Consider the following 13,861-nt stretch of genomic DNA (forward strand, 5'->3'; position numbering starts at 1 on the left):
TTTGGAATGGAGAGTGTAAGTCCTAGATCTGCTTGTGTATCAATCAGATCCGTTTGATGGTGCGGAATCCCAATCAAACGGATGATGCTAGATCAAAATAGAAGAGAAGGAGAAGAATAATAATATGAATCTTTGATGTATTCAAGATTGGAATGAAATTTCCTTACACAAGATTCACACACTAACACACACTTAAGCTCCTCTCTTCTCTCTCTTGGCCGTACACTCCTCTCACATGCACTCCCCACCACTAATACAATATATAGGTGAGCATGGGCCGTGAACGGGTTTACGGCCGTAAACCTGTTCACGACCGTAAACACAACCGTAAACACATATACAGTCGTAAACACCAAGCTGTTCACGGTCCTAGACATAAAAATACGTTTTCCTAGAAAAGTAAAGTATAAACCATATTTTTGACCCAACAATCTCCCCCTTGGTTTATAGCTTTCTTTTCTAACTGACCCAACAAACTCCCCCTAAAAATGTAGCTGACTTTTCTTGTCAATCTTCATTTGGAGTTTGGCTTCATCTTTAATCTTCAAATTCTTCACAACTTCAAGATGAACTTGATGGATCTTCAATGAATGACTTTATCTTGAGCAGTTGGGCTTTTCTTCAAAATTTGACTCTGAACGCAAATTGGGTGAGGAGGCTTCTTGATAAGATTCTTGAAAGATAGCGCTTTCAGCTTGAGAATCTTCAGAGAGAATATCAGAGAGAACGAATATTCTGGATCACTTCAGCAGGTTCAAGATAGCAGCAGACTGATTGAGGAGGCTTCAATGCAATCCATCACATAATCTTCAAGTGCAGCTTCACCTTGCTTCTGGGGTTGAAGGAATGAATGTTGAAAGAATAGTCTTCATTTCTTGCTCCTTCGAATGAGAATTCTTCGATGATCACGAATGAAGCTTTGGCTCAGAAATTTCGATACAGTCTTCATGAGTCTCATCTACATCTGAATTCACTTTTCAAGACAAAACAAAACTTAAAAGAAAATTTAGCACACAAAACGGAAACAAAAATATTTTTGGATTTTTTTGATTTTTCTTAACAATAAATAAAATAGAAATAACACTATTTTTGGATTTTTTATTTTCTGATTTTTGTTTGATTTTTGAATTTTTTTAATTCTCCCCCTAAATTTGTGCTTAGAGGAAAACTATGAACAAATTTAACAAAAACAAAAATATATGGGATCAAAGTTGTCAAGCAATCCAATATCGTTTATCAGCACACACCTGCATGTCTAGATCTGGTCAATCACCGGCATGCGCGATTTGGACAATTTTTGGCAATGTGTCCATGTGTTCCACAGTGAAAGCAAGTCTTTTTCTTCACTGGGAAGTTGTTTCTTCCTGCCCCTGGTGGCGTATCCTTGCCTTGTTCATGGTTGTTCCCATATGCACACTTGCAGCAGGCTAGCTGTTTCACTTGATTTGGTGGCCTGTATATATCTCAACAGCAGGTTGATCAGAAGTAACTGAGTTAGAAGCAACATATTCAGAGTTCAAGGAGTCATTTGTTTGATAATCATCAGAATTTGCAGAACTAGAATTAGTTCTGTTCTCCTTGTCCTCATCCTCTACTACTTTACATGCACAAGAAGTAGAAGCATTAGAATCGTTCAGCTCAACACTTTCTGGCACAACCACGGCAGAATTATCAAAGATATCATCAAATATATCGAAAAAATTTGAGTCATCGGACTTTGATACAATCTTATTATCAGACACACTCTCTTCAGCTGCTTGCTTGCAATGACTTAGTGGTTGATCTGCATAAGAAGTAGAAACATTAGTATTTTCAACCTAAGGACCACATCCCGACACAAATACAGTAGGTTTGCCATATTTGAGATGTGCCTCTATATCCATTTCCTCTTTTGTCAAAGGGTTATACTGATAGGTGTGATTAAAAGGAGGAGGCACTTTATCATACCCTAAACGCTTTTGCTGGTTATTTTTAAAATATCAAACTATTTTCCATCATTGATGCAACTACTTCAATTGACACATCAAATTTTCTGAAATTAAAATCTGCATTTTCAAACTTATTTTTCAATGTGTCAAGTTCAACAGTTAACTCAACAAGTTGTTCTGTCACAAATCTATAATTTGCACATTTATTGATATACTCTTCCTGAAGTTTCCTAAAATCTTTTGTTTTGGCTTTTAGTTGTGCTCAGTGTTGTAAAACTCCCCGAGTTGGCCGATTACTCCTCCGAGTACTCGCTACTCGGCCCCTTACCGAGGCGAGTTACAGAATCCCGAGTACTCCCCGATCGACCGCTTACTGACCTGAGCAGTGTTGTAAAACTCGGTCAACTCAATAATTAATATTATAATATACTTAATGATTTATTATTTAACACACACACATGTGATTATTACTAAATATATATCTTAAATTTTCAGTAATTATTCACGAAGTGAGACCATTATGTGTTTTTCAGTTTTTATGTATTCACATGTATCTAATTTTGTTATATATTTCAAACAACTTATGATTTTGACATATATAATTTCCCTAAAAATATTTCTACATAAATGACCAAATCCGAGTACTCCCCAAGTACTCCCGAGTACTCGCTACTCGGTAGTCGGCCGAGCAGGTACCGAGTAACGAGTTCTACAACTTTGGTTGTGCTTTTAGAGGTTTCTGTCATTTCCTGAGTTGATATCCTTCGTATTTTAGGTCCTCGTTCTCTCTACGTAATAATTCGATATGCTCAAGTAAATTTTTAACATTATCAATGCATGTTTGAGAACAAGAATTTTCATTGACTTTGGTATTTGAAGAACTCATTGTTTACCAAAAATGCCCTTTGACTTGAAACCTCAAAAGTCAACCTTAAAATTCAAATTTAAAAAGTCAAACTTAAAAGTCAAACTGAAAAATTAAATTTTAAAATTTAAAAGTTAAACGAAAAAGTCAAATTTTAAAGTCAAAGGTCAAACTTGAAAGTCAAAGTCAAAATTTGAGGTCAAAAGTCAAAATTAAAAGCTAAAAATTTTGGTTGAAAATGAAATTTTAAATAAAAGGAAATTGATTTTTTAGGCTGAAAGTGACAAAATTGCGAAATTGGGAAGAAACAACAAAGCCTTAAGATTTTAAAAGGTGAAGCTGATTAACGAGTTCCATTCTAGATCAAATGGAAGAGGTGTAGTTTGATGACATAGGGGACCCGACTTCGATCCCTGGGAACCCCCAAAACGTTTCCTCCTTTTTTAAGTAAACAAGCTACTTCGAAGACTATATGATTTAAATTTCGAAGGCTTGTAACGTGTTCCTTGCTACTGCGAAGACTATATGATTTAAATTTCGAAGGCTTGTAACGTGTTCCTTGCTAGATCAAGTGGTAAGGCGGCGAAGCAATGGGCAAGAGACCCGGGTTCGATCCCTGGCACCCCCAACTTTTCCTTTCCCTTTTTAAGTGTACACTGCTGATGATCAAAGACTATGGGCCGTGAACTTCAGGCTGTAAACTGATTATGGCTGTACACGGGTCTAAGGCCGTACACCCTTCAAAGGCCCAGAACCTTTTCAGAGGCCGTAAACCAGCTTCAGATACGAAAAAAAAACAGCGATTTTTGCCCCTTTTTGCTCCAAAACTCGATCCAAAACTCGTTTTTATCAAAAATGCAAAGAACAAACCCCCCTTATTTTCCCAAGATCTATCCAAAAATGCAGAAATCCTTCAAAAATAAGAACAAATACGCTCCAGATCTGACAAAATTGATTGATACAGCCAAGCTCTGATATCAATTGTAAGTCCCAAATTTGCTTGTGTATCAATCAGATCCGTTTGATGGTGCGGAATCTCAATCAAACGGATGATGCCAGATCAAAATAGAAGAGAATGAGAAGAAGTATAATATGAATCTTTGATGTATTCAAGATTGGAATGAAATTCCTTACACAAGATTCACACACTAACACACACTTAAGCTCCTCTCTTCTCTCTCTTGGTCGTACACTCCTCTCACATGCACTTCTCACCACTAATACAATATATAGGTGGGCATGGGCCGTGAACGAGTTTACGGCCGTAAACCTGTTCACGGCCGTAAACACAACTGTAAACACATATACAACCGTAAACACCAAGCTGTTTACAGTCCCATACATAAAAATACATTTTCCTAGAAAAGTAAAGTATAAACCATATTTTTGACCCAGCAGAGAGGGAGGGAGAGAGAGAGAGAGAGAGAGAGATGTGAGTCCTCTATTATTTTTTAATTGTTAAAATAAATAAATAAATATTAAATTTAAAAAAATGAAAGAAAAATGAAAAATAAATACCCCAAGGGTATTATAGTCATTTCAATTTTCGGAGGGACTATTTTCACATACAAACCACTCCAAAAAGACCATGAATCCAAAAAACTCGGGGTTTGGACTAAAACCCCAAAATTTTGCATACCACAGGGACCATTTTTGCAATTTTGTCTAAATAAAATATTCAAAAATTGTCGTGTGGTATCTTGAAATCTCAATTTTAGTTTTTAAGTTTCAATATCATTTCAAAACTTTTGATGTTTGGTCATTATTGTTCATTTTGTCATTTTTTCTCCGTTGATTGAAGAACATTTTCGTCATTTCACTACCATGAAGTTTTGCCTTATTTGAAAAAAATAGAAAAAATTAAAATATAATTATTTAATATAAAGAGTCTCTTTCTCTCTTCACCTAATCGATCATCTTCTTCGTCAGAAACACACACACACTCAAATTTGTACCTTGGAAGCAATACATTTTTTTTCTTTGTCATTAAAATGGTAGGATGATCCATCTCGACATAACAAAGCAAAACTTGATGGTGATACAGGGTAAGATTTCATCATATAAGACCACCCACGATCTGGTATGGATTCAATTTGGTTTCGGGCAGAAACAGAACTTGAATTGGGTTCACCAACATTCCACATACCTAAATTATGTCCTTTTTGATTTGTTGAGTTCAAAAACATATCATTTGATGAAGAGATTGCATATTCTTTTTAAAACAGATTTGTTGATCGATCACATTTGCATCACTTGATGAACATGACAAATCAAAACAAGAACAAGTACTAAACTTGAATCAGAAAAATCAAAACAAGAACAAGTGAACAAGAAGAAAACTGTTACAACCAAACACCACCCACCCACTAAACGTAGTGTCAAATTCACTTTATTTGCAGAAATCGATCCAACCATTTACAAGCACTGCATCATACCCAAATCTACAATAGGAACACACAGTGAGTGTGTTTGATCGAGAAGCCAAAATGGGGGACTTTTATCTTCCCTCTTGTTACCGCTATTAGTCACTTCATCCGCCATTAAACCAAGCCACTTGCTGGAATTTGGAGCTTTGTTGTTCCTAAAAACCTCCATTATAGATGACCCACAAGGTTTTCTTTCCTCATTAAACATCTCATCCAGCCATTGCCCTTGGTTTGGCATCAGCTGCGACTCTGACATTGGTATTTATTTCAATGGGACGAGAGAGGAGTGGACTCCACTTTTTAGATTGTGACTTCAGTTTCAAGAAAAAACGATGAAGATGAGACCTCACCTCCACCCCCGTCGTCGGCCGTCGTTGACAGACCCTAGATTGAGAGGGTCAATTTTAATGTTCACATTGAGAGAGGCGGTGGTTTGGGTTTTCAGAAGAAAACACGAACAAACGAATAAAAGGGATATATATATATATATATATATATATATATATATATATATATATATATATATATATATATATATATATATATATATATATATATATATATATATATATATATATATATATATATATATATAGGGGTGAGATCGTTTGAGAACTCATGGTTTCCCGAAAACCCGAGAACTAAAAGTGGAGCGTTATATCAAAATTAATACATTAAGGACATGATCGTCATCTTACCAATCTCATTTAATGTTTAATTTTTTGTGTTATTGGCAATATTAATAGAAATGTCTAAAAATTTACATAATAAATCAAAGTTTTGGATTTTTTTTAAAAAAATAGTATTTTTCGAATTTTTTTTAAAAAGTGCTGATTTTTTAACTTTTTATAGAAAACATGAATTTTTGAAAAAAAAAATGAAAAAAATATTAAAAAATCTTGCAATTTTTTTAAAAGCATATAAAAATCAATAAAATTAAAAAAAAAACTGGAATATTTAAAAAATACGATAATTTTTTAACAAAAAAAATCAACATTTTAGATACATATATGCATATTTTTACAAATGCATATATGCATATGCCATATACTATAATATTTGTAATGAAATCATATGAAAACTAATCATATGAAAACTCACTTTATTTACTAATCTATAAACAAAATAGAATAAGTATTTTATTCGATACAAATTAAAATACAAAAAACAAAAAAAATGCAACAAAATTTCAAAACGTTTTCATGTCTTCGTGTCAATATTTCCATATTTTCTTCAATTTATCAATTTTCACATCTTCAATATTCACCACCATTTCTTCCAAATCTACAAGAAAATTAAAAAAAAAGAAATTGATTGATGCAAAAACACTAACAAAAATACATAAGTGATTAACTTATGAATCACAGACGATTCACATATGAATCACATGTGATTCACATATGAATCACATGCGATTCACATATGAATCACATTTACATATGACATCATATGTGAATTACATTTGATTTTTATATGAATCACATGTGATTCATATGTGATTTACATGTGAATCAAATATGAATAATATGTGAATCACATCGGATTCATATGTGAACCATATGTGATTAAATGTGAATTGCATGTGATTTTCATGTGAATCACATGTGATTTACATGTGAATCACATGTGATTAATATGTGAATCATATGTGATTTACATGTGAATCACTTGTGATTTACATGTTAATCAAATGTGATTAATATGTGAATCAAATGTGATTCACATGTGAATCACATGCGATTTACATGTGATATACATGTGAAGCACATGTGATTTACATGTAAATCACATGTGATTTACATGTAAATCACATGTGTGATTTACATGTGTAAACACAAAGTACAAGTATTTTTTTTCCATACAAAATAAAATATAAAAAACAAAAAATGCTACAAAATTTTATACCGTTTTCATGTCTTCGTGTCAAGATTTCCATATTTTCTTCAATTTATTACTCTTCACCTCTTTAATATTTTGCATAAATTCTTCCAAATCTACAAGAATTTTTTTTTTGATAAATGCAAGAACACTAAAAAAATGCATGATTCATTTGTGAATTAAACACATTAGCTTTTACAGCACCACAACATAACAAATATATAAATTGTTTTTTTAAATTCACTAAATTCTAGTTACATACCTAAAAATGACAAAAAAAAAAACTTATTTACATATCATTTACTTGTTTGTTTTTACAAATAACAATCTATCTTTTATCAATTATAATAAAAAAATATATAAAATTTTAAACCAATAACGTCAAAAAAAATCCTTTACCAAAAGAAAATTAAATGTTCTTGGTATAAATATGTATATTTTTAATATAAATACATGAAAAATAATCCTTTACTAGTGAGAAGCAGTTTCAAAAGTGGTACATTAAGTTTCCCAGTAACAAGAATCATAAAAAAATAAGCACAAATAACAAAATATAAATCCTTAGTATAAAAGCTCGTTTATTTGATATGGTGATAAAACCCTGAACAACTTATAAAAGCACTAACCTTGTCAATAATTGCATGTGTAAGCTCATAAAGCATGAAGGACATGATACCGATTATTTCAACATAAGTGCTAACAAATTGAAATATTTGCCAATAAGATTGAGGTTAGTGCTAATAAACTTAACCTTAATTTTCATTGAAGTTGGACATACAATATAATGTTCACTACGAAAAAGTACCTTAAAAAGTTTTTTGACAAGTTGTGGATATACAAATTAAGTACAATAAATTCACTTTGAAAGGTTTAATCAAGAATAAGAAATGAAATGAAATGAGTATCAAGTAAATGAACCTGACCTTTGCAAAGGGAGCAACCATGTAACCTATTGGTTGCACAATGAGCATAACATGTTAATGGATTTGATGTTGTTTGTAGTTCTTTTAATACAAGTTAATGATAATTGGCAAGCAATACAACAGATACTTCCATTAATGTATATTATTTACCTTTTTACTTCTAATTGAAGTCTTATTCTCTTGTAATTTGTTCACTAACCTCCTCTGCAAATGGATCACTGACACTATCAGTTGTCATGCTAAAAGAAACAAACACAATATCTAGAAAACTAGAAGAGAAAACAAACCATGACATGTTGTTTTATTGACTTATTTTTCAATTGAATAGGTGGTTTTTGTGATGTAAAAAGTGGAAACTGAGATTACCTGGTTTGTAAGTCGACATACTGTCATCAAACCTTTCTTTTTGTCCTCTACATCTTGAGCACGAGCACGAATTTCTGAAACTAGTTGTAACATTCAAACTGATAAAAGCCTAAATGTTAAAATCATATCAAAATTTACAACAGGTGGATTAAATTAGACCTACAATTGCAAATAACAGATCGATCGATCGATCAATAACAGATAGTTATCCAACAGATAAGTGTTCGGGCCCAAGATATGTGATATTGAGAGAAATAGAGATAAAGAGAAACCTGAAAGCAGTCTCAAGAGCTAACAATTGATTTGAGCTTATCGAGCTCCAAAATAGATGAAGTTAAGAGGCTAATATCAACAACAAGAATATTTCTCAGTCATTGGAGACGACACACCGATGTTTTTGGATAAAGACGAACCTGAGCTGATTTATGGTTGCTTCTGATTGCTGTAATGGATAGCGATTTCAACAAACTAGATTGGCATGTTTTCAATTTCATCAAACTATATTGATTTATAGGAAATAGATCAGCGAGAGTATTCAAATCAGAACAAATGCGAGAAATCGATTCCAGTTAGTAGATCGGCGGTGAGAGAATTACAAGCGACAAATCTCCGATTTCATCAAACGTTATTGATTTGGACGAAGGAGATCAACTAGAGCATTCAAATCAGAACAGAAGGCGAGACATCGATTCCAATTTCCAGATCAACGACGACCAAAGATAACGATGATGAGGAAGAACATGAGCGAAGGGCCCGTCTTTGGAGGCGATGTGACGGTAGGAGGTGGGATAAGAGAGAGAGAGAGAGAGAGAGAGAGAGAGAGAGAGAGATACACATAAAATGGTGGGGTTGACCTGATTCAGGGTAATTCATCACTAAAATGCCCATGAATCATTTAATTATCATGCCCCCGTGTTGTTTTTTTCCTAAGTATTTACAAAAATACCACAAAGGATCCTAACCTTTTATTATTTTGATCTAACGGCCCTGGTCTGGTTCTCGGGTTCTCGTGAAACTTTGAGTTCTCAAATGATCCTTTCTCTATGTATGTATATATATATATATATATATATATATATATATATATATATATAGAGAGAGAGAGAGAGATGTAACGCCCTGTTTCAGATCGTTTCCATTTCGGGGTGGTGATCAAGGATTGGGTATTAGCAGGCTTAGGATCCTTGAAGAATTGAGTTTTGGGCTCACTTGGAGGTGGATGATGTATATTGCATGATCAGGGTATTCAGTTTGTGTCTTGGAGTCAAAGGGTATTTCGGTAATTTGTCGGCTCGGTCTTCTATGGAAAATGGATGTTTGTTCGGGATATGGTAAGGCAGGTACGAGTTGATTAGAGTTTAGAGCTTCTTGTTACCTTTGCGGGGATATAAGGATCGTCGGAATCGGAGTGTTAATGAGGAAGTTATGACATTCGAAGTATATTAGGGTTAAGGGGTTAAGCAGTACGCAGGGCATACATATATGTATGCATGGCGTACTAGTTCTAAAGCCGTTATGCGGGGCGTATAACGGTGTATGTAGGGTGTACGATATCTTCAGGCACGTACGCGGGGCGTACAATGGTGTACGCGGGACATGCGTGCATCTTAATGAAAACCCTAATTTTGATGATGTACCCTATATAAGCTCATTAAGTCTTTAGGGCTGGCCTCTTTACCAGCCTCAAAGTCCTCAAAACCCTAGAAATCGTCTCTAAACCTTCATGATGGTATTTTGAGCTCATGGTATCCATTTTTGGTGTGTTGTGGTCCATATCCAAGAAGTAGGAGATTGGTGCAAGGTTGAGGATCAATAAAGAGCTTATGGATCTTGATTATGTGCTTCATTTCCAGCTTGTTTGAGGTATAAAGATATGAACTTGACCATTGATGTCTTAGATCTATCATTTTTTAGTTTTGGTTCCTTTTTGACCCCATGGATATGATCTAGTGGCTTGATGCCACTCCAGGAGCTTTGAGTTGCCCCTCTTGGTGTTTCTGAGGTTCAAGGTCCATAAAATTGGTACCTTTCGAGTTTAAACCCATCCATGCATAATTTTAGGTCCTTCTCATGATGCTAGAATGCTATATTTTGAGGTTGGGTCTTCTTGGGGCATGCAAAGTCACCAAATCAATGACTTTATGGTTCTAGACACTTATTGGACTCAGATCTGTGGTTTGGATTTCTGGATTAATGCATTAAGAGCTTAATGGAAGGATTGGGCTTATTGGGTGAGTACATTGGGCGTACAAGCCTGTACGCACAACATACAAGCCAAACAACGAGTACGCTTAGCGTACAGATGGGTACGCCTCGCTTACTCAGCAAGCAAGGATTTTGCATGTTGGGCTTCAGTTGGGCCATCTTTTGGGCTTAGTTGTCTTGGGCCCAGTTGGGCCATCAGTTTTTAGGCTGATAGTTATTTTGATAAGGCCTATAATGGGTTTGGGCCCAAATTGGAAAATCGGGCCATGTTTTGGGCCTTGCATGGTTTTGGTATTTGGGCCTTATTGGATTGTTAAGTTTGGGCCTAAGTCTTGGGCCAAGCTAGGTTAGGGGTAAAAGGTCTTTCTACCCCGAGTATGGATTTATGGTTATGGAGGGGAACCGAATTGTTAATTGGGTGTTGTTTTGATATTGACAGTTCGAGGATCTGTCAGCCAGCATCCATGGATCGTCTGTGTGATTCGACAGTGCGAGGTGAGTCTCCTCACTGGGTTTAGCGGGTGATATTTCCATATTTATACATAATTTTAGGCAATACTTGAATACATTTTGACGAATAATTTGGTTATTTTCATAGATAAATGATACTTATAGGATTAAAATATATTTTGCAGCCAAAAGAAGTCATTTTGAAGAATAAGGACTGAAAGTGACAGGAACCGGAACTTTGGAGGTTAAAAGCTTAAGATATGAAAAATTCAGCAAAAAGGCGTACTCACGACGTGAGAAACAAAGGCTCATGACGTGAGTATGGATATTCTAGAAGATAGACATCCGGAAGCAAAAAGAATTCGTGTTGGATACAGATACATTCGAACTCACGACATGAGCTTCCTTGCTCACGACGTGAGGAGGGCAAAATCAGAAACTATAAATATCCTTGATCCTCATGATTTTTGGAGGTTGGCTGGCTAGAGGAGAGTTACCAGAAGTCGACTTTCAGAGGTTTAGAAGGTTAGAAACCTGGTAATAGCACCAAGGAAGAAGGAGAAAATCATAATTTACTTTCTAGTTTGGTACTTTACTATGCTTTCAATTATGAATTGTTTTAGTTTGATTGCTAGTATGAGTAGCTAAATTTAGCTACTTCTGTTAGCTAGATGAAGTTGGAACTCATGGTTTGTTTATTTTAATTGAGACTTTTCTAGTTGGTTAATGTCTTGTGTTTGATTGTTTATACCTAGCATGCTTAATTTGATACTAGATTGCTTAAACTCATATTCTGTGTAGCTTAGTGACCAATAGTCTGCATGCATTTGATTACCTAGTAATTTAGTGAACATTAGATTATTAGATCTCAGATTGAACCAATCTTAGATAAGTAACTGAAGTATTGAATTTGCCTGTGCTGGAGAACTCATATTATGAACATAATTGTGTTTGTTAACTCAATCTTACATAGCTCCAATTCTACTTAATAGTTAATTATGTGTTAAATTATGTGTGACTATGCATAGATATACATTAATTAATTCAACATTAGTTAATTTGGAATTGAATTGCTAATAATACATTAATTGGTAACCAACGAGAATTGTCATAATTAATAGTTAAACCATTGAGGGAAAATGGATTCAAACTAACAGAAGTGTTCTTATTACTTGATTGAATTGTGTTTGAGAATTTAAGTTTATCTAAACTTGCAAAATTAGATAAAAACCATTACTTTGCTAGAATTTTAGGTTAATTTAATAATAAGTAGGTTAACTAATCAATACCGTTCCCTGTGTTCGATACCCGACTTACCCAAAGCTATATTAAATCTGACTAGGTACATTGCCTATAGGTGCATAGTTAGCAGAAGTTTGTTAGGTTATAAATTTAAAACTAGTAGGTACATTTGTGCACATCAAGTTTTTGGCGCCGTTGCGGGGGAACGACTCATTTGATTGATAATTTATTTTCTTTAGGATTAATCGATCCTTTTTGTGGGGTAAAACCTGCAAAAAGTTAATTTTCAAATTATTTTTTGCTTCAGTACTAAACTCACGACGTGAGTTCAGTAATTTTTCATTTTTCTTTTCTGTTTAGATTTTCTGCGACAACACGAGGTGGTAATCTTTACCACGTCGTGGTGACCAATCAGTAGGCAATTTTTACTTAGTTTTTGATCACTTTTACGTTTTTATTTTGTTTTTATTGCAGTTCATGACCTGAGGATCCAACACATCATTGGTACCACCGCTTGAAGATCTTGAGTCAGCCCTTCTCAAAAAAATGAACAAGGATGAAGGAGTAAACCAAATACATAAGGATTCGCCTTTTAAAGATCTAAAATCAGTTTTTGGAAAGAAGAAAGGGAAGAATGTGGGAGAGTCAAGTACATCTTCGAAGAACAAAAGCAAGGTTGAAGGCTTTGATCTAATACCTAATCCACAAGAATCCGAATACGAATCAGAACCCGAGTTTCGAACTAGAAAATAGCGAACCCGAAGACGAGCCAGAAAACGAGATGGCAAACAATGAGGATATTTCCATGGGAGCCTACAAGAAGCGAACAAGAGATGATGCTGGTCCTGGTTTAGTACAACCTGCAATTCCTGCAACTGCCACATTTGAACTGAAAGGACACATTCTTACTGCGCTTAAGGATGTACCATTTTCTGGGAAGGATCATGAGGATGCTTACAAGCATTTAGATGAGGTCAATGACATTTCAGACTATTTCAATGTCCCAAATGTTCCTAGGGAGACAGTCTTGCTAAGGATGCTTCCGGTCACTTTTAAATGAGCTGCAAAAGACTGGCTGAAGGCACTTCCACCTGGTGCAATTAGTACTTGGGCGCAGATGCGTGAGAAATTTCTAGAACAGTTCTGCCCACCATCAAAGATAGCTAAACTCAAGAAGGCAATAGCCAACTTTGAGCAACAACCGGGTGAGTCACTTTATGAGGCATGGGAACGCTATAAAGGGTTACTAAGAAATTGCCCTCAAAATGACCTTAACATACAACAAAAAGTGTCTATCTTTTATGATGGGGTGAATGTCATGACTAGGCAACTCCTTGATTCTCAAGGACCACTTACTAAGAAAAATATGGGTGAAATTAAGGAGTTAATTGAATAATTCGCAATGCGTTCTCGTGAGTACCACAATCCAAGGAATGATGGAGTTAAAGGCATTGGGGTAGGGAGTTCTAAAGACATGGCTGCTGTGCTAACCATGCTTAATACTATGGACAGAAGAATGACAAAGATAGACTAGTCAATTCATGCTATTAGAGTTGGATGTGAAAAATGTAATGGTCC

General features: G+C 34.8%; 1 non-coding gene across 1 annotated transcript; it reads right to left on the minus strand.

Moving 5' to 3' along the window:
• Nucleotides 1-13,448: 13,448 nt before the first annotated feature.
• LOC145135327 (small nucleolar RNA R71) lies at nucleotides 13,449-13,555 on the minus strand. Its single transcript, XR_013719789.1, has one exon. It is a non-coding gene; the product is annotated as a small nucleolar RNA R71 (small nucleolar RNA).
• Nucleotides 13,556-13,861: the final 306 nt, after the last annotated feature.

Source organism: Lactuca virosa, chromosome 8 (assembly GCF_052849685.1).
Source record: "Lactuca virosa cultivar CGN04683 chromosome 8, Lactuca_virosa_CGN04683_v6, whole genome shotgun sequence".
NCBI lineage: Eukaryota > Viridiplantae > Streptophyta > Magnoliopsida > Asterales > Asteraceae > Lactuca > Lactuca virosa.